The sequence below is a fragment of the Equus przewalskii genome, chromosome 3, assembly GCF_037783145.1.
Source record: "Equus przewalskii isolate Varuska chromosome 3, EquPr2, whole genome shotgun sequence".
NCBI classification, from domain to species: Eukaryota; Metazoa; Chordata; class Mammalia; order Perissodactyla; family Equidae; genus Equus; species Equus przewalskii.
Window position 1 is genome coordinate 32058247 of NC_091833.1, and position 9398 is coordinate 32067644.

Genomic DNA, 9398 nt, shown 5'->3' on the forward strand with positions numbered 1-9398 from the left:
GGCGCAGTCATGAACCTCATTTTAATGGCTGTATAATATTCCACGAGAGCGTGTCAATTACTGAACAGATATTTATCGAGCGCCTACTCTGTGCCCGGCCATCTCAGGCACCTGGGCCACGTCTGGGAACAAATCGCCCTGCGTTTGCCAAGCAGACATTCCGGTGGGACACACACGGAGACGCGAGGAACCAACAGCCAGTGGGCGAAGGTAAATTCCTGACCGTGTGAAGCCACGCAGCCAGCCTCCTGGGAGCGCAGGGCCCCCTGAGGACGCGGCGAGATCTCTACCAGGACTCAGCCCATCAGATCGGGGCCCATTTTCTCAGAAGCCTGGAGTCGTCAGGGCTTCCCCCAGCCAGAGGGAAACCCATGCAGGTGGTCCCAGGCGTCTCCAGCCATGGACCAAGGGGCAGACGCCACCACGGTGGCCCCTGAATGCCGGCCACACGCCGAAGCGGGCCTGGTTGGCACTTCCTCAGTCCCTGGATGGGGAAGAACATAAGAAACGCAAAAACATGCTCACAAAGAGGGGCTGGTCCCATTTTTTGGAACGTTTCCCCGACTGCTGACTCCCTGTGCTTTTGGCGCTCACGTGTCTCCAGTTTGGGGCAAAATGGCAGTGGTTGTGAGTGGTCGTTTTAAAGATGGCCTTACTTGGCAAAAGAAAAAGTTGGCCACCCCGTGTTGGTCCCCAAAACTGAGGGAAAAAAAGGAAAAACTAACCTATGATGTCTAAAAGCTGGGAATCACCATCTGGTGGGTCTCACGCGACGACAGGGCACGGAAACAGCCACGGGCTGCAGCCCCGACCCCCCTGCTTTCTAACTTGCAGCTCAAGTTTCTTACTGACCGGCCTGTCCCCGAGTCCCAGAGCCCCAGGCCTTGAGGGGGAGGGCGGGATCGTCTGAGGACAGGGGGGCCGCCGAGGTCAGCGACGGGAAGGGAAAGCACTGCTCAGGGCTGTGGCCCCCTGGGACGGGGGACGTGGGCACCTTTATCCCGGCTCTCCAAACGAGGAAACTGAGGCATGGAGCGGTTTGCATTCTGTGTCCAAGGAGGTCAGAGCTGGGCGGCAAAGCCAGTGCCTTCCCTCCGAGCTGCGTCCTGAATCAGGAAAACTGAAAAATAACCATCGGGGGGAGACCAGCGCAGCCTCCACAGCTTCTGTTTGGCCCAATCAGAAACATGTTTTAAAAGCCCCCCAAACTGAGGTCTCCCTATTGCAGCATTTATTCCAAGAACGAACGCTGTGACACCAAAAAAAAAAAAGACCTGAGAGAGAGGGCAGCTGCCCCTCAGTGACACTTTCCCAACTTGCGGGGCCTCCTGCTCCTCTGCTGGAGCCCCTGGGACACCTGGCCTGGGGGCTCGCCGACCCCGCCCACCTTGCGGGACGGCCAAGGGTTCTAATCCCAGCCCCGACCTCCCTGCCGGGCGACTGGCCCGGTTCAGACCTGCTCCAGCCTCAGGTGCCTCGTCTGGAAAATGGGGACTGTAAGAGCCCCCTTCCTCGCGTGGGGAGGGCCCCAGCACGCAGCGCTGTGACGGCCTGGAGCACAGTCAGAGCCCCGTAAGCCATTTATGTCATGGGGCAGGAGACCAGCCTGGTGGGGAGAGGAGCTTTCTGGCAGAGAGGGGAGGACGGGGGTTGGAGCCGGGAAAGCAGGAAGGCACCCAAGATAAACCCTGGTTCCCCGGCTACCATCCCTGCTGCCGTCCGAGGGAACAAAGGGTGGTCCCCCGTAGGGCCCCCGCCTGCACGGGGACAGCTCCGCGTCGGCGCGGCTGGCAGAGCCTTGTCCTTCAGACAATCAGCGCCGAGTGCTGAGTTTCCTCTCTCCTGGGGCGGCACCGGCATGTCCGCCGGGTGACCTGGCAGCCGCCACAGCTGGCCGAGATGACCAGCGGGGGACCCAGGCAGGGGAGGGGCCGCAGCCAGGCGGGGGCCCGTCCAGGAGGAAGACGGCAGCCCGGGGCCCCCACCGTCCCCCCGGCCCCCTCCAGATGGGGATCAATTCCTCCAGGGCGGTCACTCTGAGGATGACGGCCACCCCAGCGGGGCCGGAAGTGACGACAGCTTGTGGGAGGAGGACTAGATGGGAACCTGGAAAGTTCCACGGCGGGCCAATGCTGGGACGGTGCCTTAGATTCCGGAGAATAAAAAGTCTTCAGGACTCAAAGCCGTATGCAGTCAGGATCGGTGTCAACGTGTTGATGCTTTGGGGTCATCGTAAAGCCACTCACTCATTCAACAGGATTTTTACTGAGCAGCTGCTCTGGGCTGGGCCCTGGGGGACACCGGGGGACGAGACAGGTGCGCGCCCTGTCGTCCTGGAGTCTCTGTTGGGGGGGCGTCCCCAGTTAAACGGGAGACCGCCATTGCAGTGGGTGGGGGGACTACGTTCAGAAGATCTGGGGGAAGAGGGAGTTCAGAGCAGACAGAAGCCACGTTGCCCCCAACCAGGGGGGCTGGAATCAAAAAGACGGACAATAACAAGTGTTGGCGAGGACGTGGGGCCATCAGATGCCACACGCATGGCTGGAGGAGTGGAAGCTGGGGCGGCTGCTGTGGAAGAAAGCCTGGCAGCTCCTCAAAAGGGGAAACGCCCAGGGGGCCCGCCTGGTGGTGCAGCAGTTAAGTTTACACGTTCTGCTTCGGCGGCCCGGGGTTCGCCAGTTCGGATCCCGGGTGTGGACGTGGCACCACTTAGCAAGCCATGCTGTGGTAGGCGTCCCACATATAAAATAGAGGAAGATGGGCACGGATGTTAGCTCAGGGCCAGTCTTCCTCAGTAAAAAGAGGAGGACTGGCAGCAGTTAGCTCAGGGCTAATCTTCCTCAAAAAAAAAAAAAAAAAGGGGGGAAAACGCCCAAACGTCCACCAACAGATGAAGGGACACACAGGAGGTGGCCCATCCATACAGGGGATGTCATCCAGCTGTCACAAGGGATGAAGCTCTGACACAGGCCACAACGTGGATGAAGCTCGCACACACCATGCTCAGCAAAAGAAGCCGGACACAAAAGACACGTAGCCTGTGATGGCATTCACATGAAGTGTCCAGAACAGGCAAATCCACAGAGGCAGAATGTAGATGAGTGGTTGCCGGGAGCTGGGGGAGGAAAGATTGGGGAGACAGTGAAGGACACGGGGATGTCACCCCTGTCCACCCATCCATTTGGGGAGGAAGATGCTCTGGAGTTACATGGCAGTGACGGTCACACACCCTTGTGAATCTATTAAAACTGCTGAATTGTACACTTTAAAATGGGGAATTTGGGGGCAGGCCGTGTGGTGTAGCGGTTAAGCTTGGCGCACTCCACTCTGGTGGCCTAGGTTAGGGGTTCAGATCCTGGGCGCGGACCTACACCACCTGTCAGCCATGCTGTGGCTGCGACCCACATATAAAGTGGAGGAAGATGGGTGCAGGTGTCAGCTCAGGGCTGACGCTCCTTGACAAGAAAAACCACAAAAATTGTGAATTTTATAGTGTGTGAATTATATTTTGATATTTAAAAAAAATCCTGAGAGGAGGGCAGGGAAACAGGAGCCCCCAGTCTCTCCAGGAGCTCCCCGCTCATGAGCCCTGGGAAGGGTATACAGCAGTCATCTTTTTAAACTTTCCAGGCTTTCAAAGCGAGTAACCATGGCCCCGCCTTCCAGATCTTCTCCCTGGGGGTTCTTTCTGTGGCCTGGGCTGTCCAGGGAAGGTGCTGGTACATTTCAAGCACAGTAAGTGCTCAAGAAAGATGGGCATGTTAGACGTAGCAGGGAAGTCTGACGCGGCCACCTCCGGAGGTCTAAATGCCATCAAATCTTTCTGCCCTTCAAAGCCAGCCCTTGCAAGACCCCCTTACCTTAAATGTATAGCCTTTTAATGAAAGGGAACAGAGAGGGTACTGCCAGGTACTGTTGGGCAGGTCATTCACTGTGCAAGTAGCCTTTATTGAACATTTACTATGTGCCGGAAACCGTACCGAGTGCTTCACCTACACTGAACTCTGTATCATCCTCTCCTCACCCTTTGGTGACAGTTATTATCCTCAGTTTATGAAGGCAGGAGCCTCGGGAAGCATCATGACTCTCCTAAATTTACGCATTGAGAAGGGATGCACCTCTGACAGGAACCTGGCCTTTCTGAGAAACAGGCCCGACCTGACCCCTGGAAGGGCCGGGGGTTCTCCACCGCCCCAGGGCTCCCCACACCCAGGGAGCCCAGGCGCCCGAGGCCTGCCTGCCGCTGGGCCTTAGCTTTGGGAAGCGCAGTGGTCAGACACTTGGGCCAGGGGTCGGCAGGACTGGCTCCAACCCTGCCGGCCCTGTTCTCGTGCGAGCTGTTGAGCCTCCCCGGGCCTCAACTTCCTCGTCTGTAAAGCAGCCCGTAAGAATAACCTCGGGAGCCACAGAAGGGTTAAGCGGTATAACAGTGTCTTGGGCGGTGGACAGAGCCCCGGGGTCCCTGTGCCATCCAGCAGCCTGTGCAGGTCCCCCCACCCCCACCCCCACCCTGCCATCCGGCAGGGTCTCAGCCTCCCGTTCCCAGAGTGCCCCGTGCCTAGGGCAGCTCCTGGCACACGGTAACCATGCAATTAATGTGTTTTGAATGAATGAATGAATGAATGAGCGCAACTCAGTGCTGGGGCTGGGCCGAGACGGCAGGATGGGCCCCTGGACGCCCCCAGACCCGTCGCAGAGGAGGCCGCAGCCCGGGTGCCCCGTCCCGGAGGTCCCTTCTCCCTGGGTGGTCCCACCGTGCAGCCGCATCACCGCGGTGGGGGGCGCGGGGCGGGAGTCCTGGCCTCTGCCGCCCCGCCTGGCGCCGTGACCTTCCCCACCTGGCCCTGTCCGTCCCACCGGCTGCCCCGGCCACCGGGGAGCCCGCGAGGCCGCGGCCACCTTTCACACCGAGAGGGGCACGTTCTCGTCGGCCTCCGGGGGACCTGCCCTCCAGCGCTCGAGTTACATTCCATTTACAGAACAGTCCCCATGGCAGATGTGCGAGTGCACTGGAAGGAAGAGAGCGAGGTGGAAAAACGTGGTCAGAGAGCAGGAGCGAGCGCGCTGGGACTGGGGAAACCGCGACCCCCCCACCCACACACACACCAGCTGGGGAGACTTTCCATCTGCTGTGGGGCTCCAGTCCCAGGGCTGCGGCTCGGTGGAGGGGCGTCGGGGCCGAGCCAGAGAGGCAGAGACATTCAGAGGGGGAGACCCTAACCATTCCAGCCTTTCCTCTGGGCCAGGGCTGCCAGGTGCTGTTGGGCAGGTTGTTCATTCTGCAAGACTACCTGGTTCCATACAACAAGCCAGGTGCCCTGGCACGGGGCTCCATTGCCCAGCTGGGGCATCTGTTCTCACACACAGAAAGGCACTGCATGGGCTCGTGGTCCTGGCTCCTTTACTTCTAACATGCTTAAAACAGATCGTTGCTAAGCGTGACCCCTCACTCTGAGACTTTCTATGGCTCCCACTGACCTACAGGGTACAAATAATAATAATAAGGGTACTCGCATTTCCTGACTATCCACTGTGAGCCCCAACTGTGCTAAGGGATTTTGTGTGCACGCCTCTTCCCCCCCACACACAATCTTTGTGTTATGAAGTGTAACACGAGTACAGAAAACTGCGTAAACATGTACATGCTGTTTAACCAATTACAAACACTTTTAACCCTCGGCCAGGCCCCCGAGGCGGCCACCCTCAAACCTACCTTCCAGGTGGGGAAGCTGAGACGCAGAGACACTAAGCTGCAGCCTGAGGTCACCCAGGGAGCGGCGGAGGCAGGATTTGAACCCAGGCCTCTGGCTGCCCAGACACGGGGAGTCCTCACAACAACCCTGCTGGGGCTTCTCTCATTGTCCCCATTTCCCAGATGGGACCCTGAGGTCAGAGGGATCGGCCGCTTGTCCAGGGCTGCAGGCCCCTGTGGAGGCGCCCCGTCAGGGTCGTGACCACTCGCAAACGGAAGGAAAAGCCCCCAGCCTCGCCGTCCACACACGCAGCCCTAACCACGTGCGTCCAGCACACGCAGGTGGAGGGGCGTCCGGGTCGCGCTGAGCGCTGGCCTCCCTCCCGCCGCGGCCAGCTCGAGCCCCGGCCCGGGCGCAGGGAAATGCGGGAATATTTACTCATCCCGCGGCCACGAGCGGAGGGGCGGGAGGTACAGGAGCAGAGAGCTGGACCTGTCTTTCTGAAGGCCGAGGGGGGACCCGACCTGGCCCTCGGGAGTCCCCCCGTCGCCCGCCCCGGTCACGTTGGGCCGCACTGCACGTTCCTGCTGCCGCGGCCCCGGGTCCGCCCCGAGCGGCTGGAGGCGCGTTGGGCGAGATCCGCGGGTCCTGCTGGGCCCTGGCAGGTTCAGCTCCGCCCGCAGCAAAGCCAGGAGGCGCGGCGGGGGCCCCGGGGGCTGCGGTCCGGGCACGTCCTTGGCTGGGCAGCCGCCGGCCGGGGGGGCAGGGCGGCCTGTGGCCAACGGGGCAAGAACATTCTGCAACGTGGAAGCCAAAAAATTCCCCGAGAAGCGTGCTCCAGCGTCCAGCCTGCAAGCGGAGGAAGAGGATTTCCTCTGTGGGCAGCTCCTCGGGGCTCCGGGGAGGGCCCGCCATGGCGGCCCGCTGGCGGCCAGCACGGGAGGGCGGCGGCGGGGGCGGGGGCCAGGAAGCGGGGTCAAGAGTCTGGGCAGGACCAAATTTGGAGAAACTCAGGGGCAAGAATCTCAGCCCGGGCGGAGCGGGCCTCTCAGCAGAGACGCAGCATCCTTTCCCCTCTGCGGCCTTCGAGAGAGCTGCCTCTGCCTCCCGCGTGGGGAAACTGAAGCACTGAGGCGCCTCCACTTGGCACAGCAGGTCTCCAGGAGAGCCGCATGTCCGAGGAGAGGCACAAGCAGCACTTCTGAGCACCGGCTGTATACAACAAGCTTCCAATACGATCCTGCATCCTCAGCACAGCCTGCAAGTGACCGGCCATCAGGCCCACAGACAGATGTGGAAACTGAGGCTCAGAGAGACAAACGGTCTGGTCCAGGCTCCTTAGAGAGAGCTGACTCTTTTTCCAATACATATATTTGTTATACTATTATTAATTTCTCAACAACAGTATACCGAACATAAAGGCCTCCTAGATAAACTATTGAGCACAAAAGAATGGGGATTTCAAAATGTCAATAACAAGCATCGGGAGTAATTAAGGCAATTGCATTGCACCGATTTTGTTAGATCAAGTCCCTTTGTTGCCATCGGACACAAAATTGATATAATCGATGTGCAACTAGCCCATGTTTGGCATCCATCACCATAAAAATACAGAAATGTTTTCTAAACAATAAAGATGTCCATGGCATGAACAGCATCCCCTCGGACGTGGCAACTTGTGCAGTGTGCAACCTAGACAACTGAACACAGCAGGCCTGATGAGTAAGCAGATTTGAACTCAAGGCTGCCTTTCCAGAGCCTGGAAACCACCCAGTCTCATCCCATGGCTTAACTGGCTTGTGACTGGCCCCATCTCAGCTTCTAACCACTAATGACAAAGAGCACTGAGGGGTCAGAAAGGAAGGAACAGGAGGAACAGAGGATGCGGTGATTGTACGCAGTGTGTAGCCGTCTCTCTAGAGCCAGCAGAGAGCCTGGCACACAGTGGGAGCGCATTAATGCAGACTGAATGAACGATTGTATGAATGAGAGCTATGTCCACCGCCTGCTCCCCTCACCCTTCTTGTCTGCATCCCGCTGAGCTCAGGGCTGGTGGCAGATGGGGGGCCACAATCGGAAACCCCTCTGGCCCAAGGGAACAGGAGCCAGTTCCCACAGGCCCCCCTGCACACAATGAACCGTGTGAAAGCCACCGGCCGGACCCTCTTGCAATCAGGGACAATGCTTGGCCCTCGGTCCCAAAGGACATCCAGGGGCTCCGGTGGCTGGGACGGTCCGGCCAAGTGCGCTGGCCCTCTGCCCGCCGGCGCTGCTGCCCAGGGCGGGCCCACCTGGCGACTCCTTCCTTCCAGCTGCCGACTCCGGGGTTCCGGCCACACCTTTCCTGTCGCCCCCACCATGCTGGCGGCTGCTCGGCTCTCTGCCTGTCCCCCCGCCCCCCATCCCGGCCCCCGCCTTCCAGGGGCTGGAGGGCTCGGCCCCAAGGAGGTGATGGAACAAGGAGGCGACAGCGGGGTGGGCGCTGCTCTGGCCCTGGCTGTCACCCTGGGTGGGGGGCAGGTTTTGAGACTGGCAGCGACTGTGGGGCTGCCAGAGGGGGGGGGGGCGGGTGGGGGTTTCGGGGGGTGCCTCACCCAAGCCCTGCTCAGCTGTCCTAGGTCAGCCGTGTGGATCTTCCCTTCACAGAGGAGGAAACTGAGGCTCCGAGAAGCTGGGGGGGGGGGGCGGGCAAGGTTTGAGCCCGGGCACACCCTCCTCCAAATGGGAGCGTCTAACCACTGCCCCACCCGGCCATGCGAAGGCGCCGCTCAGCCCGCTGGCTCAGGCTGCGTGTGAGCTTCTCGCCGGCCTCGTGGGCCTCGGGGAGGACGGTCCCCACCCCCGCCCCACGCGCCCACCCCTGGCTGCCGTCACATCCCACGAAAAGCCGAGAACCGGCCAGACGGCCCAGCGGACTTTGCCCAAAGCTGTTCCGACCGGGAGGCCAGAAGCGTTGCCTTGCCTGCTTCTGCAGGTCCTCCGGGACGGTCCCCGGGGGGGCGTGTGCGCATGCGTGTGTGTGATTGTCACCACCCACGCCTGGTGGGCAGATGTCTCCTCGCAGCACGGGGGTCAGAGAGGAGATGGAGGCAGAGGGCGGGAGGAGAAGGGAGGAGATGGAGGCGGGGACCACAGTCAAGCCAGACGCGGGCTTAGGAGTTAAGGAGTGATGGGCGAAGGGAGAGAAGGGGCGGCTCCTCGGGGTGGGGGTCCCCAGGGCCCAGGGGTGTGCCTCTCCCCTGCCCCCCACCCCCCCAGCAAAGCTCTATGAGTGGAGCTGCTCTGCGCCAGAGGAAAGAGCCCCAGCCTGGGGGTCAGGAGAGCGGGACCCCGGCCTCATCCCGCCTGGTATGAGCGGTCGTGTTCCTGGGCCAATGCATCACCACTCTGACCCTCAGTTTCCTCATCTGGAAAGTGAGCAAAACAGTCCGTACCTCGTGGGGCGGTTGTGAGCAGTAGACAAGCGCTCACGATGAAATCAAAGTGCTTCTTCGTGCTCATACATCCTAGAAAAAAAGGAGGAAGGTTCAGGCCATCCCAAAGGGTCAGTTGGAGGGTTGAGGGAAAGAATCCTTCGTTTCCTCCAGGGCCTGGCCTCGGGTTGGCCCCACTTCCTGTCCCAGGCCGGCCATCATTTAACCCCTCCCCTGCCCCGGGTCCCCTCGGCCGCTTTGCCGGGGCCTGAGCTGGCCGGGCTGGTTTAAT